The 21,268-nt window shown below is 46.4% G+C and overlaps 1 protein-coding gene and 1 long non-coding RNA gene across 6 annotated transcripts in view; one reads left to right on the top strand and one right to left on the bottom strand.

Annotated features, from left to right (window-relative positions):
* MACROD2 (mono-ADP ribosylhydrolase 2) overlaps nucleotides 1-21,268 on the bottom strand; it is a 1,573,191-nt gene that overhangs the window by 1,513,902 nt on the left and 38,021 nt on the right. The window lies entirely within an intron of this gene.
* Nucleotides 8,343-21,268, top strand: part of LOC109286474 (uncharacterized) — a 49,731-nt gene continuing 36,805 nt past the window's right edge. For 2 of the 3 annotated variants that reach the window (XR_002094519.2, XR_002094520.2), the window contains exons 1-3: nucleotides 8,343-8,579; nucleotides 12,984-13,088; nucleotides 14,087-14,166. This is a non-coding gene — a long non-coding RNA (uncharacterized LOC109286474). Of the gene's footprint in view, nucleotides 8,580-12,983; nucleotides 13,089-14,086; nucleotides 16,237-21,268 lie in introns of those variants that run through there. The other variant, XR_002094517.2, reaches the window with a different exon arrangement.

Raw genomic sequence — 21,268 nt, forward strand, 5'->3', positions numbered from 1 at the left:
AGGCAGTGGGGGGAAAATGATATAGGTCTAGCAATTCAAGCAAGGGACTAAGAATTCTTCAACACGGTACGCAGACTGACGGCATCATTAAGTAGCCATTCAGATTTAGTTTCCAAGCTGCTCTATGAAAGCAGATTGCAGTAATAACCACGCAGCAGAGAAAATTAGCGTTTTGAGTTGGTGTATTCATTGTGGCAGTAAACTAAGATGAAAAATGGTTCCCTCATATTAGATTCTTAACATCAATTTTCAGCCCTGCCAGATGTGAACTTGGGAAGCCCTCAGATCTCTAGTAAGCTCATCCATAAGGTGCATACAGATAATTATATTTATCAACCTCTAAAACAGATATGAGGCCTGCCTCAGTCAGAAAGGTGCAAAGGGCACAAAATGAATACTCATCAGCTAAAGAGGAAATGAATTGGCTCCTCACCGAGTGTACTTTCCCCTAGGCTATAGCACATTTTAATGAGGAGTTTTGCTGCTACAACAGGAAATTCGTAACATTTTAATCAGAAACAATGCAGGAGGCTAAGCAAGCCCAAGGTATACTAAAATGATTGAAATATTCAGAAAATAAAAATCAAGGACCTCAACAAGCTGTTTTGAGCACAGACAAATGGCATATTTCTGCCATTCTTATAACTTAGTCAAAACATATTTTTCACGGTCACTTAAAGCAACTATATGACCCAGATCTGTTCCATTCATTACATTTTTAAGTTTCTACTCCAAATATCTTAAATACTAAAGCTACTTGAAATAAAGTAGTGCAAAAACTATTTACCATTTGCAAAGCTACTTTTGTTGATCTTGGAAAAGAAATGCACCATCTTTGCTCAGGTTTTATAAAGAAACTCAACCTGATGCAGAGGCGAAGAATAGAAGTTTTCAGCTAAAACAGATACAATTTGAACTAAGCAACTAAAATAGATGCTTGCAAATGACTGTTACATTATTTGAACAACAGGTGTCACTATTGCGCTACCTTCAACACAAAAACAGAGAAAAGCAGGTAAACTATAATGGTGCACTGAACCAGCTAAAAAGGTAATAAAACACAATTATAGAGTGTTCACTCTGAGCTGGTGCTGCATGTTGATTTCATCAGTGCTCCTTTCAGGAAAAAAGTTACTGAAAGAGGTGTCAAAGTGGTATATTTTCCATCTCTTCTCATGCTACAAAAAAACATGAGAGAGATAGTTCTTCTCTAAGTTTACCACTAACACTGTTTTGTTTCTGTAGCAACTATCACAGTGTTATTGAGACACTGAGCAAAGATCTTGCTGGAATCCAAGAAAAGAGTAGCAGGCAGTGGTGTCAAGAAATTGAGTATTACCATAATATTCTCAGATACTTGACTATTTTTCTAATGTAAAGAATGCTATGCTTTCAATTGCAAAACAAGTTGTAATCAGAAGTCATTAGAGTTAGAAACATAAAAAATGGAGCTGGAAGGGACCTCATGGGCCTGGTTTATTTAGACTAAACCCCTGTGCAGGGCAGGATGATCTTTATCTAAACCATCCCAGCCAAGTGTTTACTTAACCTGTACTTAAACGATTGCAAAAGATTCTACAACCTGGGTGGATTTGGTTTAAATCAAATTGATTTAAATCACTAGTCAGGAAGCCTCGATTTAATCACTGTTTTCTACAAAATTCATTCTTGTTGTTTGATATCCTTTATCCACTTAACTTCTTGAAACTTTGCACTTTTAGAGAGAGACAAGGGCTTGACTCTTGTACACAAACTTGCAGAGAGACAAGAGGATTAATAGGTAGGTAATCAGGTCTGTTATCTCTCATTTCCATATACTGCTGTTAACAAGGATGTTATCTCTAGAGACACAAATCCACAGTGTGAGAACTGAAACTAAGCACCACAGAGATGCTTAATGGGATCTTCTAGACTGAGCACTGAATCCCACTGGGTAGAGTGGTTTTCTTTAATCTTTACTCATCTAGGTAGAGGAGATGGGAGTCCACGAGGGACGGTCGTACCTTAAGGGGGCGATCCTCCAGGCCCAAAGGATAACAGTCCCTGAGAGAAGCAAGGGGGGTAAGGGTGTTCAGAAACCCCTTTGGCTCAGCAAGGGCCTTCAGGAATGCCTGAGGACTAAAAGGGGGGCGTACAACCAGTGGAAGGGAGGAGCTATCACCAAGGAAGAGTACTCCTCCTCGGCCCGGGAGTGTAGGAGGGCTATTAGGAAGGCCAAGATAGAGATGGAACTCAGGCTAGTGTCCAGGATTAAGAACAACAAAAAGTCCTTTTTCAAGTACATTGGGAGCAAGAAGATGGCACCAGGCAATGTAGGGCCCCTGCAAGATGCCAACAGTAATCTTGTGGCCACACCAGACAAGAAAGCTGATATTTTTAACAGTTTCTTTGCCTCTGTTTTACTGAACAGGGACCAGGATATCCCACCTACAATAGGTAGGGACAATCTTGGGGATAGCTCTATCGGGCCTTCAGTCAGCACAGATGTGGTTAGGGATCTTCTGGAAGGGCTAGACATTTTTAAATCTGCAGGTCCAGATGCCCTCCACCCAAGGGCGTTGAGGGAGCTGGCAGGGGTCATCGCGGAGCCCTTGGCCCGGCTGTATGAGCATTCGTGGTCACCTGGCCAGGTGCTGGAGGATTGGAAACTGGCTAATGTGGTCCCAATTTTCAAGAAGGGGAGGAAGGAGGACCCAAGTAACTATAGGCCTGTAAGCCTCACCTCGGTGCTCGGGAAGATCTTGGAGAGGATCATCAAGGAGCACATCTGTGGGGGGCCTGCAGGGGAGATCGTGCTCACGGGCAATAAGCATGGGTTCATCAAAGGCAGGTCCTGCCTGACCAACCTGATTGCCTTTTATGACCAAGTAACTAAATCCTTGGATGATGGTGTCGCCGTGGACGTAGTCTTTCTAGACTTTAAGAAGGCCTTTGACATGGTCTCTCACCCCATCCTCATCAATAAATTAAGCGACTGCGGCATTGATGCCTGCACAGTCGGATGGGTAAAAAATTGGCTGATGGGGCGCACCCAGAGAGTAGTGGTGGATGGGTTGTACTCAACCTGGCGAGATGTGAGCAGTGGGGTACCCCAAGAATCGGTCCTCAGGCCCGCACTGTTTAACATCTTCATCAGCGACTTGGACAAGGGGGTGGAAAGCACGCTGTCCAAGTTTGCTGATGACATTAAGATATGGGGCGAGGTGGACACACTTGAAGGGAGAGAGAGGCTGCAACATGATTTAGACAGACTACAAAAGTGGGCAGATGAGAATAGGATGAGGTTCAACGTAGACAAATGCAGGGTGCTGCACCTTGGGAGAAGGAATCCACAGCATACATACAGGCTGGGGAGTTCCCTTCTTGAAAGCACAGAGGCGGAAAGGGATCTCGGAGTCATTACTGACTCCAAGATGAACATGAGCCGCCAATGCCAGACCGCAGCCAGCAAGGCCAGCCATACCTTGTCATGCATCCAAAGGTGCATCTCAAGCCGGACCAGAGAGGTGATCCTCCCCCTCTATGTCACTTTGGTCAGACCGCAGTTGGAGTACTGTGTCCAGTACTGGGTTCTGCACTTCAAAAGGGATGTGGCCAGCCTGGAGAGGGTTCAGAGGAGGGCCACCCGCTTGGTGAGAGGGCAGCAGGACAGGCCCTACAAGGAGAGACTGAAGGACCTGAACCTGTTCAGCCTCAGCAAGAGGAGGCTGAGGGGGGACCTGGTGGCTGCCTACAAGCTCATCAGGGGAGATCAACAGCAAATAGGAAGAGCCCTTTTCTCCCCAGCACCACCTGGGGTGACAAGGAACAATGGTAATAAGTTGATGGAGAATAGGTTTAGGTTAGAGATCAGAAGGCAATATTTTACAGTTAGGGTGGCCAAAATCTGGAACCAATTTCCCAGGGAGGTGGTCCTTGCACCTTGGGCAAAATCAAGAGGAGGTTGGACGATCACCTGTCTGGGGTCTTGTGAACCCAGCATTCATTCCTGCCTGTGGCAGGGGGTCAGGCTAGGTGATCTGTTCAGGTCCCTCCTGACCCTAGCTACTATGAAACTATCTATAGTGAAGCCTCTGGGAATCCCATATGATTGGGCCCCTAATACAGTCCATGACCTGTTATGCCTTATTTATAAACCTTTTCTAAAAAGGTTACATAAATCTATTATCTGAACTAGTACATAATTAAAATTTATAATCCCTATTCCATGATGATGTCTTTGAGGTGTAACATATCTTATATTAAAACTATCTTTATATAGGCTTATTTTTTTAAAAGCATCTTAACAAAAACGTTAAAAATATGCCTAAATCAAAAATCCAATTTAAATTAAAAAATCTGATTTATTTTTTTTCCATTGTTGATTTGTATCCACCCTGTCTACAAACCTTCACAGACAAAGTTCTAGTGCTTAACTGCCATCATAATTAGAAATGTCTTCCTAATACCCAACCTAAATCATCCTTGTTGTAATTTCAACGCATTACACGTCCTTTATTATGAGTTTTGACCTACGGATAAAGAGAGTAGTCAATCACAAGACTCTGTATAAAAACCTTCCTGGTACTTGAAGATTTGTCAAATCCCTCCTCAATTTTCTCTTCTCAAGATTAAATAATCTCAGGTCTACTAACTTTTTCTCATATTTCTCAGACCTCCAATCATTTCTGTTGTTCTTCACCAGACTCTTTCCAATTTACCCATGTTTTTCTTGACCTGCAGTGCCCAAAAACTGCACACACTACTTTAGGTAAGGCCTCACCTGGGTTGAACAGAGCTGAAGAATCACTGTCTGTGATTTGCATACAACTTTCCCACTAATGCATACTTGCTATTGGCTCTTTTTTGCAGCAATAGCATACTCTTGACTCATATTCAGCTCGCAGTCCACTGTAATCCCCAGGTTCTTTTCTGCAGTATTGCCCAACTCAAGTCAGTCCCAAGGCCACTGCAACCACTGGGACACCTTCGATGTTATAACAATCCTTCTCCACTCCGAGATTAGTGGAGTTGTTTTACATCATTGGTGATTCTTCAGGCAAAATGACCTGATGACAGCCATCTCCTCTCCAGGTATGGATGACGGTTGGCTCACAGGGAGCTCATCCATCCTTTGACAGGTCTTGTTTTCAGTCCTGCTGGGTGTCCACACACCCTCCTCACTGAAGGCTATCCCAAGTCAGGGTGCCAGTTTAGTTGCCAACAACCCAACCATGGAACAGGCTGTATTAGTTTACATGGCACCAGATAGCAGACCAAGAAAGGCCTGGCCTGACAAGCTGAATTGGAGAAGTGGTCTGAAATCAGCAATGTAATTCTGTATCTTATCCTAGCTTCCAAAGTGTCTGTTAGTCTATTCTTCTTGGTGCCATTTGCAAATTTACTGAGTATACACTCATCTCCATCACCTAAGACATTAATGAAGATACAGAAGACAACCCTCCAATAATTAGATTCTATACACAGAAAATTATTCCAAATTTATAAATTTCCATGTTTAGGATCTAATTTTGGTGGGGGTAGCCTTAAATTTTAAATGGTCCTTTATTCAAGTAAATACAGTATATCCAGTTTTTCACTAACAGTCTTGTATATCACACTTATATTGGCAAATATTTCCCTCCTTCCAGCTTTACTATAAACTCCGAAGTAGCATTTTTAGTTCTGGCTCAACACACTGCAAAATCTAGCCAGACATTCTACTTGAAACTAAATAAAATGATGTCCACAATAACCTCCAAATTAAAATACTGTGATAATTAAGACACATTAAGACATTTACATCTAGACCTTTATATTTTAAAAATCAACTGTGAATGAACAAACAATCATTGTAAGATACAACAATTAATTCCTGATGTCACTAGCTTCACTGAAATACATTAGTACATTCTGCTGTATTGCTATTAGCAACAAGAAGCAGACACAATTTTGAAATTCAGAGTGTCAAAAGAGAAGGTTCACTGTTGATAGGTTTGCATGACAAGTTCACAGATGTACAGTCGGAAGGGACCTCAGTAGATCATCAAGTCTGACCCCCTGCCCTGGGCAGGAGAGAATCCTGGGCTCATATGACCCCAGCTAGGTAACTGTCAAGCCTCCTCTTAAAGACCCCCAAGATAGGAGCCAGCACCACTTCCCTTGGAAGTTGGTTCCAGATCCTAGCTGCCCTGACTGTGAAATAGCGTCTTCTAATGTCCAGCCTGAACCTACACTTAAACAACGTATGGCCGTTATTCCTTGTTACTCCAAGAGGTGCACGGGTGAACAGGGTCTTTCCCATTCCCAACTGGTCCCCGCTAGTAAGTTTGTAGACGGCCACCAGGTCTCCCCTCAGCCTTCTCTTGTGAAGGCTGAACAGGTCAGGTCCCGTAGCCTCTGCTCATAGAGTCTGCTGTCCCCAGATCATGCAAGTGGCCCTCCTCTGGACCCTCTCGATGCTGGCCACATCTCTCCTAAAGTGCGGTGCCCAGAACTGGACGCAGTACTCCAACTGAACTGGACGCAGTACTCCAACTACTCATGTTAATGGTAGAAGCTTAGATGGTCTCTTAGGGGGCTGATGGATGTTAAAAAACAAAAGAGAAAACAATGCTCTACTGAAAGAGGAAGCATGTTAGTATGACACACTGTTAGATAAAAGCTATTATGTAAAAGCACCAAAAAGCTCTGCTGAAGTGTGTGATCTGTAAAGATGTCGGGCAAGCCGACTCAAACTAAAGCAATGCCTCTGCTGGACATGCTCTGTGCTTGGTGTGGGGGCACACCGAGCTGAAAGTAAAGCACCGTTTTGTTTGGGTGTGCTTACATCTGTAAGCAGCCTTAATGCTTAACATCCTCTGAAAACAAATGCTGTAAATGCATCAGTATTCCCTATTGTTCCCTATCCTATACACTGCAAGAGCCTAACTATCACTAGGTCACATTTTATGTTTTTGAAAATGACATTTACAGCCTACTGGAGGGTGGGGATGAGGAATGTAGATTTTGATCATATGTATTAAACACACAAAGGCATTCAGAAGAAAACAACAATTGTCCCACTGTGGCTTTCATTATTTTTTACTTCTGGTTATGTTTCACAGAATATAAATAGGTAACAGTAGTGCATGTTAATTAATCTTTTTTATTTGAATGTCAGGTAATTTACACCTTCCTTGTTAACATTTAGCTCAACTCCTTTACCTCAAGAAGTCAGTTTCTTTCAGTAACATGCCAAGAAAAAAAAAATGCAGCCACATCATTTCTTTCTGGTGAGCTGCAACCAACTAGTTTCTCACCTCTTTCTAGAATTAGTTTTGATCCTCTATAATCTACATAGATGAGAACAATAAATTTGAGAACACAAACATTCCACAGTTTTATGTGATTAGCAAGAATATTGCACCTAAGGGCCATGTTGCATAGGACACTTTGTACGTGCTAAATGCATTTAAAACACCAGTGTCTACATGTGCTAAGTGCTCTCCTATCATATCATCTCATAGCACAGTAACACCTTTTTGAGGAGGAATATCTGTAGACAGTATTAAGTGACATAGGCTCAGCTAATGTGGGGCTACTCTATGGAAATAACATGATCAGTAGGGATCCTTGGGCTGGGTTCCAGTGCAGTCCCAAATGAAGATAGAAAATCAGCTCATTTTTGGTCCCACCCCCAGGACTGCACCAGTGTCTCAAACTGCCTCTAGTGCAGTGCAGGAGCTGAAACTGAAAAGTCAACTGCTTGTCAGTCCCAGTCTGAGCACCACAGCAAAGCTGGGTTCAAGGCTCAGGTACAGTGTATAGGCTCAGAATGATAGGTCTCAACTGCTTTGGCTCTGATGCCGTGCTGGGGCAGCCCCAGCCTGTCACCCCACAAGAGTCTCTAACTGGCTCTGGGGCGGTGCTAGGATTCGAACTGACAATCAGGTGACAAGTAGTTTCAGTTTAATACATACATAACACATCAACAAAAAGGTGACAAAGAAAGGTAACAAAGAAACATGAAACAAATCAATTTTTCCTGTTAAATAGTATATTCTAAACCTGAGCATAGCATAGGTTTTATTGCCCCTTTGTCAGGTATTAGATTTTTGGGATTTTGAAAACGTGCAGTTTTCCTAATGAAGCATAAGGCAATAAATAAACACACACACACACACACTCCCGCCAGTGAGGGGCTGCACTGCGGAGCCGGCAGAGCTGCGGCCGTAGCAGCGCCAGGGTCCCATGCTGGCCAGAGCCCTGCAAGCCCCGTGCAGCGCTCCGCAGAGCAGCCCCCGCCGGGAAGGGGCACGCAGTCCGAGAAGATGTGACGGGCTGCTGCCCCTCGCAGTTACCCACTGGTCGCTGCTCCAGCTGCCGGGCAGGGCCGGGCCCGGCCCCGCCACTGTTCTGTGCGCGGGACAGCTCCCTCCCGGCCGGAAGGGGCTTTATTCAGCCACTGGCCCAAGCACAGAACAGAGGCAGCTGCAGCCTGGCCGGGCTCTGGCGCCAGGAGCTGAATAAGGCCCTTCCTCCCAGGAGGGGGCTTGCCCCGAGCACAGAACAGTGGCGGGGCCGAGCCCGGCCCCACTCAGCAGCTGGAGCAGCGACCGGTGAGTAACCGAGAGGGGAAGCAGCCCGACATGGCTTCTTGGAGCAAGCCCCTTCTCGGCGCTGCCGCGCGCAGCCAGCTACACCTCTGTCGGCCCCACAGCGCAGCCCCTCACCAGGAAAGGGCTCACGCTCCCCCGCGGTATGACACGGGCTGCTGCCCCCAGTAAGGGCCCTGCCACCTCCTGCTGCAGCGGTAGGGAGGAGGCACAGCAGGAGTTATTCCTCCTCCCTCCAGCCTCCAGCAAAGGGAACAGGGAGCGAGGGGGGAGTGCCGGGTAGACCCGGCTCCAGCCCCTGCTGGTAGCACGGGGGGGAGGGGAATTAAACCCCTCTTTGGCCAGACCATGGGCAACTGGTGCCGCCTTACTCAGGGGGGCATGACCAGTCAGCGACCGGGGTGGGGGGACACGACCAGAGGGTTAGAGTCCCCCTGCGGCCAGTCCCGCCACGGGGGGGAAAAGGGGGAGTCCCCCCAATCGCAAGATGGCCGGTCGCTGCGGCCACTTCTAAGAATGGCTGCTTCTGGGAGTGCAACGGCACTCCACTGCCCGGCAGCTACTTGCAGGGGCGACACCAGTGCTCCCGCCTGCCCCTCCCCCCCCCTCCCGTCACCTAAGCGGTGAGTGCGGCCGGTCAGGGGGTGCACGTGCATCCCCATGTACCCGATGTGCATCAGACCTCCCCTGCCTGCCCTTGCTCGGGCTGGGGAGCTGAGGGGCAGGGCCAGTTTGGCTGGCCTGGAGCAGAGAGCCCCGCCCAGCTCAGAGAGCATGCAGGAATGCTGGGGGTCTCTGATTTAACTCAAACCAGCAAAGGGTCTAAGACAGACATTGCATAAACTGGTTTGACCCAAATCAGTTAAGTCTCATACTACATTCAACCAGGTTTATCTCAAACCGGTTTCAGCCATTTTGAAACTGGTTTATATGCACTGAACATTTGTTCTGTTACAGGTTTAAACCAGCTTCTGATCACTTAAACTGGTTTATGTGTAGTGTCTGGCCCTGGCGTCTGAAAAATTGAAGTGCACAATACGGTATTTCAGTAAGAACAAGCCAGCAGGTTCTAGGGCTTTATTAATTATATAAAGACACATTGTGTGTGTATGGAGTAGAGGTCTAATTAAATCTCATCCATGACAGATTTACCATCCACTTAAAGTGTCATGAATATTTTCTTGCTCTATTACTGAAACATCTGAACTTCCACCCCCAAGAAATAAATCCTGAGCAGCAGGTGTTGTTTGAAGCTACAACTAGTGACAAAATCTGAAATTGCCCTTCCTTTTTTCCACAAGTATACAAAGGCTACTGAGCATCCTACTGCAGCACAAGCAACCAACAGCCTGTAGAAGTGTCCATGCTACTAGATAATGGACTACAGCTCCTCCCAGTGTTCTTGCAGAAATTTCTCTATGAAGTCTGATAAATCGCAAGTGAAGCTACCATATCACAAAAGTACCTGGTAATTTGAGACAGGGGTGTAGTTTGTAGCCGTGTTGGTCTAAGGACCTAGGCAGACAAGGTTTCTTGGGTGAATCTGATATATTTCATTAGACCAACCCAAATAGTTGGAAAATTATTATTAAGCAAGCTTTTGAGTTCAAAAACCCTTCGTCAGGCTAAGGAAGTTTCAGCAGTTGGTGTGTGCTCTTCCTGGATGGAATGAAAAATGGTAATTTGAGATATGTATTCATAGAGATAGAAGTCTTTCTTCCAAGTAAGCCAAGTTGTCTCAAGTTGGTGTATTATCTGTGGAGATCCTTGCTGTTTGGATCCTTCCAGCATGAATACTACCCACCAACAATCCAAGAACTGGTACGAAAATATTTCAGTCTCTTGCAGAGGGCATAGTGATGTCTGTATGCTTATTTAGAGAGAGGTACCTAAAATGCCTCTCACCCACAGCATATGCTTTTAAGAATTTTTTACTGAGAAAATACAGTAAACATTCTCTCAACAGTCTATTAAGAAAGAAAGCTGCAAAAAAAAAACTTGGTAAAGTAATAGCTACAAGATGAGTAACTAAAACATTTGTTTATTTGTTAATTCACTTGAGGAGGGTCGTAGGAGGTAGTAGGCAAGAGTGTTGCCAGCAGATTGAAGGAAGTGATTATGTCCCTCTATTCAGCACTGATGAGGCCACATCTGGAGTAGTGTATCCAGTTTTTGGACCCCCCACTACAGAAAGAGTGTGGACAAACTGGAGGGAGACCAGTGGAGGGCAATGAAAATGGTTAGAGGGCTGAGGAACATGATTTATGAGGAGTGGCTGAGGGAACTGGGCTTATTTCTACCCTGCACCCGTTGCCAGGGGCAGGACTTGAGCAGGCAGGACGCATGGCTGAGCAGATGGGATGGGTCTGCAGACAGTGTTCAGGACTGGGGATGGACAGGCGAGGCTGGAATCACAGGGAGGTGACAGCATGGGGCCAGGGCCAGGAGCTGGGGCAGAGCTGGAATTCACTGCCTGCACAGCCCTGCGACGACGGGTGCAGGTTCTGCAGGCAGGAAACCCCAGGATCACAGGGTGGAGACAGTGCAAGGCTAGGGCCCAGGGCATAGCTGCAATTTACTCCCCGCATGCCCCTGCCCACAGAACCAGCACCCATCACAGGGGCGTGCAGGCAGTAGATTAAAGCTCTGCCCCCCGGCTCTAGCCCTGCCTGCCCATCCCACTCCCAGATGCCACTCCCCACCCACCCACTGCCCCATCCCAGCTGCCCAGCCGAGAACAGAGCAGAGTAGAGCCACTTAGGAAGTTTTGCTGCGTTGTTGCACCAGTGGGGAGAAGAGAGACTGGGTGCTGACCTGGCCCATAACAGCTCAGCAGAACCCCCCATGTGGCCCTTAGCCCAAATAAATGCCCACCCGAGTTACACTGCTCACAATGGCGGCAGATGACAGAAGTTTAGATTAGATATTCGGAAAAACTCGTCACTAGAAGGATTGTTAAACGTTGGAAGAGGCTACACAGAGTTTGTGGAATCTTTAACCTTAGAGGTTTTTAAGACTCAGCCAGATAAAGCCTTGGCTGGGATGATCTAGTTGTCAGTGGTCCTGCTTTGAGCAGGCGATTGGACAAGATGACCTCCTGGGGTTCTTTCCAATCCTAATTTCCTATGATTTCAGGCAACCAAGGAACAGTGTCTCTGTTCACAGCTTTTCCTCTCCCCCACCTCCCTCTCTCCTTCCCCCCCAGCACATCTCTCTCTCCAGCTTTACTGAGAAACTGTTAGAGAATACTAGATATGGAGATCTCAAAATACAAATGTCTTCAGATAAGCAGACACCTGGAGAGTATTTTGCCATCGCTGGGAAAAACCTATTAGGACTCTGCAAGAAATACTAGAACATGAACTTTCTCAAATATGAGATTAAAGCACTTGAACAACAAGTCAAGATAATCTGTGAGCCTCTCAGCCATCTTTTTAGGTATGCTAAATTCAAATCAAACTATTTTACTATGGGGGGAAGATGCCACAACACAAAATAGGTTAAGCACTTTCTAAAGAAAAATCACCGTTTGAGCGAGAAGCATAGATGCTTCAGGGATTACCTACTCGCAGCCTGGCTTGATACAATGTGACAGAGGCCATTTTAAGTGACAATATTAGTACTGTTAACATATTTTTACAGAGCAAAATTAAATCTGATTATATAAAGATCTACAATTTATACTTTGTAAAGAACAGCATAAAATAGCAAATTTATATAAGATTTACTCTTCCACCTCTTTGTTCCAATAGCTTGTATTAGGCCAATAGTATTTTTTTAAGTCCATCACTTAGACTCTGAGTGGACTGCTAGTCTTATAAAGCAAAACCCAATTAACTCAAATTATATCCTGAGGCCATGCATGCAATACCTTTTATTCCAGACTGCACATTACAGAAGAGAGTCGCCAGCAGCTCTGGGTTTAAAAACAGAGGGAGTGAAGAATATACACATATTTTATCATCTAATCATCATGACTAGAATCTGCACATGGAGGAACTAATATCCTCCATGACAGAAAACAAGGAATTAACCCCCCCCCCCCGCCCACAAAAAAACAAGACACCCTCTATGACAATTTCTCTTCCTCTAGTCCTGACAGACAGCACCCTACAGATTTGTGATTAAGGGCATAAGGGGATTGTGTGACCAAAAAAGTGCACACACCATTTCCTTAGGCACCCTACAGACTACATTACCTTTTTCCTCAGATTAACATTTTTAATTCTCCACTTGCACCAAAGCACCCACATTCAGTACACTATAAGAAGATGAGAACAAGGGGTCAGAGGGCTCACAAGTTTTCAAAGCTGGTTTGGAATTCTTCTCACTGAAGACTGTCCTAGGCTTATCCTGGACTGCAACTAAGTCTGCATTTATTTATTTATTTATTTATTTATTTTTAAGGTGCAGGGGGCAGAAGAGGACAAAACTAGTTCCCCATTACAAAAGAGTGACAGAAACTCTGTAAGAAAAACCTCATATTCCCTTGCCCGGAGCCACTTTTCACAGGTATGAAAGAATTCAACCCCCTTCATTTTTTAAAGTTCTAATGAGCTATAACTGGACTGTTTCAGTCACAAAACATAACGATCAACCTGGGCTTAAATATAGTATGATATCTTAGAATTACACTCTTATTTCTTATGCACACTGACCAGCTGCTTCAGACTGATTCTCTAGTTAGCTGCAAAAAAGGATTTGGTTGGAAGCAATAAGGCCATTGGTATTAAGTGTTAAAATGATATACTCAGCTGCACCGAGGATAAATAACTATCATAGCATTGGACTGGAGATTGCATGTAGAAAAGCAATCCAATTCAGACAAGCAAATTAGCTAAAATGTAGACCAAAGTTGGGTGTTATCTGCAAGCCAAAACATCAAATAGATATTTAAAATGGACTTTGGCCTCAGATCCTTTTTGTTGTTTTGACATGCCAAGAGTATGCAAAGCAGTGCTTCATCTGCCAGGAGATACTTAGGAGTCCACTTAGGAGTCATGTATTTTAATATGACTTTTTAAAAGCCTGGCTGAATGTAGCAGCAGTCCAAGTAGTCTAACTGCCAGAATTTTTTTCTTATGCATCTATGATTCATTTTAAAATTAACAGAATTCTTAAGGAGACTATACTCAGCACCCAAGGGGTGACAATCCCAACAAGAAGCAAGGGGGGTGAGTGCCCAAAAGCCCCCCTGGCTCACCAAGGGCGTTTGCGAATGCCTGATTGCCAAAATACAGGTGGAAGGGAGGGGCTGTCACTAAAGAGGAGCATACCTCCACCGCTCGGGTCTGTAGGGGGGCTGTTAGAAAAGTTAAGGCAGATACAGAGCTAGGGCTAGCATCAAGGACCAAAGATAATAAAAAGTCCTTTTTTAAATATATAGGGAGAATGAAGAAGGCACCGGGTAATGTGGGGTCTCTGCAGGATATGCTTGGCAATCTGGTGGTTGCACCAGAGGAGAAAGCAGACCTCTTTAACAAATTCTTCGCCTCCATTTTCTTGTGCAGGGACCAGGACTCCCTGACGAAGATTCCAGACGGACTCAGAAGAAACGCCGCCAGGCCTACGGTCAGGGAGGGAAGACCAGGTTAGAGAGCTTCTGGAGGGGCTGGACATGTTCAAATCAGCAGGTCCAGATGCTCTTCACCGCAGGGTGTTTAGGGAATTGGCAGGGGTTATCGAGGGGCCCCTGGCATGGCTTTACGAGCACTTGTGGTGCTCTGGCCAGGTGCCAGATGACTGGAAGAAAGCCAACGTGGTCCCCATCTTCAAAAAAGGGAAGAGGGAGGACCCGAGCAACTATAGGCCCATTAGTCTTACTTCAGTCCTGGGGAAAGTCTTTGAGAAGATCATCAAGGAGCACATCTGTAATGGGCAAGCAGCAGGGATGATGCTCAAGGGCAACCAGCCCGGTTTCATTAGGGGCAGGTCCTGTCAGACCAACCTGATTGCCTTTTACGATCAGGTCACAAAAGAACTGGACGCAGGTGTTGCGGTGGACGTAGTCTTTCTGGACTTCAGCAAGGCCTTTGATACCGTCTCCCACCCATTCTCATCAAAAAACTAGGTGACTGGCATTGATGCCTACACAGTCAGATGGCTGAAGGGTCATACTCAGAGGGTAGTGGTGGACGGGTCTTTTTCAACCTGGAGGGAAGTGGGCAGTGGAATCCCCTAGGGCTCGGTCCTTGGGCCCACACTGTTCAATTTCTTTCTTAGTGACTTGGATGACGGGGTAAAAAGCAGCTTGTTTAAATTTGCTGATGCTACCAAGATTTGGGGTGAGGTGGGCACGCTAGTAGGGAAGGACAGATTACAGCAGGACCTGGACAGGTTACGGGGTGGGCTAACAAAAATAGGATGAGTTTCAATACTGACAAGTGCAGGGTGCTGCACTTGGGCAGTAGGAACCAGCAGCACACTTACAAGCTGGGAAACTCCCTTCTCGAGAGCATGGTGACAGAAAGAGATCTTGGAGTCATTAGTGACTCCAAGATGAACATTGGCCGACAATGCGAGGTCACAGTCAGTAGGGCTAACCGTACCTTGTCGTGCATCCACAGATACATCTCAAGCAGGGCCAAGTAGGTGATCCTCCCCCTCTGTGCGACACTGGTCAGGCCGCAGCTAGAGTACTGTGTTCAGTTCTGGGTGCTGCACTTCAGGAGGGATATGGACAGCATTGAGAGGGTCCAGAGGAGGGCCACCCACATGATCTGGGGACAGCAGGGCAGACCCTACAAAAAAAGGCTACGGGATCTTAACCTGTTCAGCCTTCGCAAGAGAAGGCTGAGGGGGTACCTGGTAGCCATCTATAAACTCACCAGGGGGGACCAGCAGGGTTTCATAGATTCATAGATGTTAGGGTCAGAAGGGACCTCAATAGATCATCAAGTCCGACCCCCTGCATAAGCAGGAAAGAGTGCTGGGTCTAGATGACCCCAGCTAGATACTCGTCTAACCTCCTCTTGAAGACCCCCAGGGTAGGGGAGAGCACCACCTCCCTTGGGAGCCCGTTCCAGACCTTGGCCACTCGAACTGTGAAGAAGTTCTTCCTAATGTCCAGTCTAAATCTGCTCTCTGCTAGCTTGTGGCCATTGTTTCTTGTAACTCCCGGGGACGCCTTGGTGAATAAATCCTCACCAATTCCCTTCTGTGCCCCCGTGATGAACTTATAGGCAGCCACAAGGTTGCCTCTCAACCTTCTCTTGCGGAGGCTGAAAAGGTCCAGTTTCTCTAGTCTCTCCTCGTAGGGCTTGGTGTGCAAGCCCTTGACCATACGAGTTGCCCTTCTCTGTACCCTCTCCAGGTTATCCGCATCCTTCTTGAAGTGTGGCGCCCAGAATTGCACGCAGTACTCCAACTGCGGTCTGACCAACGCCCTATAGAGGGGAAGTATCACCTCCCTGGACCTATTCATCATGCATCTGCTGATGCACGATAAAGTGCCATTGGCTTTTCTGATGGCTTCGTCACACTGCCGGCTCATGTTCATCTTGGAGTCCACTAGGACTCCAAGATCCCTTTCCACCTCTGCCACCCAGCAGGTCATTCCCTAGGCTGTAGGTGTGCTAGACATTTTTCCTCCCTAGGTGCAGCACTTTGCATTTCTCCTTGTTGAACTGCATCCTGTTGTTTTCTGCCCACTTGTCCAACCTATCCAGGTCTGCCTGCAGCTGTTCCCTGCCCTCCGGCGTGTCCACTTCTCCCCATAGCTTTGTGTCATCTGCAAACTTGGACAGAGTACATTTCACTCCCTCGTCCAAGTCGCTGATGAAGACATTAAAGAGTATCGGTCCAAGGACCGAACCCTGCGGGACCCCACTGCCCACACCCTTCCAGGTCGAGACCGACCCATCTACCACGACTCTTTGGGTGCGACCCTCTAGCCAATTCGCCACCCACCGGACTGTGCAGTCATCCACATCACAGCCTCTTAGCTTGTTCACCAGTATGGGGTGGGATACCGTATCGAAGGCCTTCCTGAAGTCTAAGTATACGACATCCACCCCTCCTCCTGTGTCCAGGCGTTTCGTAACCTGGTCATAGAAAGAGACTAGGTTGGTCAGGCACGATCTGCCCGCCACAAACCCATGCTGGTTTCCCCTCAGCATAATTTGCCCTGCCGGGCTCTCACAAATGTGAGCCTTGATAATTTTTTCAAAGACTTTACCAAGGATGGAGGTGAGACTGACAGGTCTATAGTTGCCCGGGTCCTCCTTCCTCCCCTTTTTGAAAATGGGGACCACGTTAGCCCTTTTCCAGGCTTCTGGGACTTGGCCCGTGCGCCACGAGCGTTCGAATATTCCCGCCAGTGGCTCTGCAATGATGTCGGCCAGTGCCTTCAGCACCCTCGGATGGAGCCCATCCGGGCCTGCCGACTTAAAGGCATCCAGTTCTTCCAAGTGACTACTCTGCACCACCTCAGGATCCACGTATGGAAGTCTGGCGCCTTGCTGCTGCCTCTCTACAACCCCAGTGAGAGACTTGTCGTGCCCCTCACTTAGGAACACTGAGGCAAAGAACTCGTTGAGGAGTTCAGCCTTGTCCCCCCTATCTGTCACCAATTGTTTCTGCCCATTTAGCAGTGGTCCTATTCCTCCCTGGGCCTTCCTTTTACTCCCAATATATCTAAAAAACAATTTCTTGTTGTCCTTTACTTGGGTTGCCATCCTCAGCTCCATGGTAGCTTTGGCCCGCCTAACTGCCTCCCTACAAGCACGAGCAGAGGAGGTATATTCATCTTTGGTGATCTCACCCTGTTTCCACTTTTTATGTGCTCCCCTTTTGGCCCTTAGGCTGCTCTGGATTTCTCTGGTCAGCCATGGAAGCCTCCTGGCCCCTTTCCCTCTTTTGCCTCGCTCGGGGATCGTCTTGCTTTGTGCCTGAAGGATCGTTTCCTTTAGGCACAGCCACCTTTCTTGGGCTCCCATCAAAACTCCTACTCTGCAGTGCTTCCTTGACTAATCGCCTGAGTGCATCGAGACCAGCTTTCCTAAAGTCTAGCACTTTCACCCTACTAGTTACCTTACCCACTCGCCGTCTTATGTTGAACTCTATTATAAGGTGATCGCTGTCTCCCAAATGGCTACCGATCTGGAGGTCCCCTATCATGTCATCTCCCATTGCCAATACCAGATCCAGTATGGCATTCCACCTAGTGGGACCATGCACCTCCTGTGTCAGGTGGAGGTCCTGTACACAGGTTAGAAACCTGCGTGAGCGATGGGACCTTGCTGTCTGCGTCTCCCAGCAGATGTCTGGGTAGTTTAGGTCCCCCATGACTACCGCCTCTTTAGCTTTTATGGTCTCAGAGAGTTGCCTCAGGAGCCCCGCATCTATTTCTTCCCCTTGGTGTGGGGGTCTGTAGCAGACCCCTACCACCAAATCCCTTTCTCCTTGCCCCCCCATGTAGCCTAACCCACAATCCTTCTACTTCCTCAACCTCGGTTTCTGTCTTGATGAGGGTTGATGTATGTTGCTCACTGACATAAAGTGCAACCCCCCCCCCCCTTTCTTCCCCGACCTGTCCTTTCTATACAATCTATAGCCCTCAATATGTACCGCCTAGTCATGGGATGAATCCCACCAGGTCTCTGTTAGCCCTACTTAGTCATAGGTGTTTAGTGCAAGCAGGAGCGCTAGTTCATCCTGCTTGTTCCCCATGCTCCTAGCATTAGTATATGGGCACTTGAGCCCTGCGACTGGTGCCTTTGCTGCCCCCCCGCTCCGAGTCCCATGGGGCCCATTGTTCCTTACCTTGTTTGGGAGAGACCCTGTTCCCCCTAGCACCCCCTGGGTTAACAAGGAATAACAGCCACAAATTGTTAGAGAGTAGGTTTAGACTAGACATCCAAAGGCACTACTTCACAGTCAGGGCAGCTAGGATCTGGACCAACTTCCAAGGGAACTGGTGATGGCTCCTACCCTGGAGGTCTTTAAGAGGAGGCTTGATGTCTACCTGGCTGGGGTCATTTGAGCCCAGTTTTCTCTCCTGCTCAGGGCAGGGGGGTGGGACTTGATGATCTACAAGGTCAATTCCGACCCTACTTCTATGAATCTTCAACCCATTATTCCTTGATTATTAAATAAAACAGCTAATACCATTCTCAATGCACGATACACATGTCCTTCTTACCCCATTCCCTTCTCAGGAGTTTGGAAGAAAAAAAATGGATGCTGCTGGCCTCTCCCTCAGACTTTGACTCTAGCTTGACCAAATCTTGAAGCAAGTTCCAAATAAAGGATCAAGCTCTTACAATACCAACTCCATCAACCACTCATTTATATCCTACTGAGGAGGTACCAGTTCAAACAGTTCAGCTACAAGTATCACAAGAGATAGCTGGATCAGATAAGACAGTTTTAAGTGCACTGAAAAAATAATTAAGATGCAGGAAGCTAAAGGTTATAAGTTCTTTATTCCAAGAATATTGAAGCCCATATTTTTCTTAATACCTCTTGCAGTGGTCCTTGTGTTTGTTAAACAAAAGGCAGGCTAGAAATGTAAATCTTTTTTTAGAACTGCTAAGACGCAAACACATGCCTACATCATTCAGACCAATAGAAGTTCAAAAAGGATCAACCATCAAAAGACTACTTCACCTAACACAATCAGTGCAGTCTCCAAATAAATCCAGGTCTGAACTCAAATAGGCCAAGGTCAGGGAGACCTGGGAAAGCCAGATGGCTCTACTATCTCATCCCAGAAACTGGAAGAAGTAGAAAACTAAAATAATTAGAATTTGTCAGAATTCAAAGGAGTTTGAGCCAGGGGTATAGTTTCTTCTTTTCAATAGTTCTTTTATCGTTATTCTCCTCAGTATAGTGTGTATCCATGATGGCAATTCTGAATTCTTCATGAGGTCTAGAGAAACTTTTTCCCCAAAACCAAAAGAAACTCTGCCCTCATGTGCATATAAACCAGAATATCTGACCTCCTGTGCTGCAGGTAATGATGGACATTAGAGTTCAATGAATAGTTAATAGTACTCCAAAATGTGAAGACACTAAAAGAATAATAAATATAATATGGACTAAGATGTCATCAGACCCTCAGTCCTAATTCTGTGTGTCAAGTACAGAGCCACTCCTTTGATTTACCAACATTTTAAATAAGCAATATAAAGAACTACAGTCTTGGGACCAACATGGGCAAAGTAGAGATTAATGCCTGGTAAACAGGAACCCTCTGGAGAGCTGTCAAAAGGCCCCAGCCAGGCGTTCATTTCTACTGGTTCTTACCACTAGAAAAAACAGCCTGGGAACTGGAACATACATGCAACCCAGCCCCTAGCTGGGGAGCTACACAGGTGAGATCTCCAGCCAGGAGGAATTAAAGGGCTGCCCTCTGGGCTAACCCCTGCTTTTAGGGCCATTAATTGACAGCTTGCTTGCAAAGGGGACAGATTGTCATTTGGCAATTGTCAGCCCCTGAAAAGCAGCAGCTGCCAGAGACAGGCCCATGAGTATTTCAGGTCCTAGTGCAGTGATTCTTAACACGAGGCCTGCATGAGAACCAAGTACCACACTGCTGTGGCCCATGTGATATCCTGTTAAAAAAAAAATAAAGACAATTGACAATGTAGAAATGAGAGGTATTACAGAATATTGATTTGTACTGCATTACTGTTAGATAACAGATACAAAACATTTTTGAATGGATACATAGGAAGTAAGTTGTGTGGGTGCAGGCCACATAACACATTGAGAGCTGCAAATGTGGCCCACTATAGCAAATAGGTTGAGAACCACTGCCCTAAAGAATGCCCCCCATCCTGCCAATCAACTGGCCATTCTCCTAGGCAGGAACGCTCCTGCCTGCCCCAGCAGGAAAATAGCCCCCACTCCTTGCACTTCTCTGGGTGGAAATCGAGGCGCCTGGTGGAAGCAGGACCATTCTTCCAACATGACACAGCTGCCTGCTACCCAGAGCACTCCTCTAGGTCAATCAGAGAGTCGCATGGGGCTAATTGCCCCAGTGGCAACCAAGAGGGATGAGAGGGGGTCTCTGCCTCAGACAAATGCCTCTACCTCCCACTGATGAGCCAACTGGTGGGAAAGGGGAAAAAAATTCCCATGCAGGTCTCCACAGCACTCCCTGATAGCTTGTACCTGGGTGAGTTTTCAGGGAGCTAGTACTCTCCCTCCTGTCCTCCCTTTCCACTAGAAGGAGGGATGGAGAGCAGAAGACTATGGGATACTGGGTGTCTTTCATACCTAAGAGAAGCAAACAGCTGTTCAAGTTAGATCAGCAGGAGGGAGTTTTTCCTCACAGGTAACCAATTTAACTTCTTGAAAAGCCGGTTCTCTTCCACAAGAAAGCCCTTGAATGGCTGTACACTCTTTTTGTGCCAGGAAAAAGGACCCCATGGCCAGAGGTATAAGGTATACTCAAAAGAAGGTATACAACTCCTCCATTTCTCATCCTTATCATGATCAAAAATGTATAAACTCTTGGATGGTTTTGCCTTTGTTCTTGATTTCCAGATAAGTGAAATGGACAAGGATTTTGTTTTCCCCCAAAATATAGTGGCCAAGAGATTATTCCTCTCATTCTTCCTTTCAGAAAGTGAGCACTAGCCACTGCCATGTATACCCCATTACTGCTAGATTAACTTTACAAGAACACCTAGCATTTGCAGCCTGGGTGTTACCAAGGATACACTAACTTGAGCTCAAATAGCTGT

This window comes from Alligator mississippiensis, chromosome 1 (assembly GCF_030867095.1).
Source record: "Alligator mississippiensis isolate rAllMis1 chromosome 1, rAllMis1, whole genome shotgun sequence".
In the NCBI taxonomy this organism is placed as follows: Eukaryota; Metazoa; Chordata; order Crocodylia; family Alligatoridae; genus Alligator; species Alligator mississippiensis.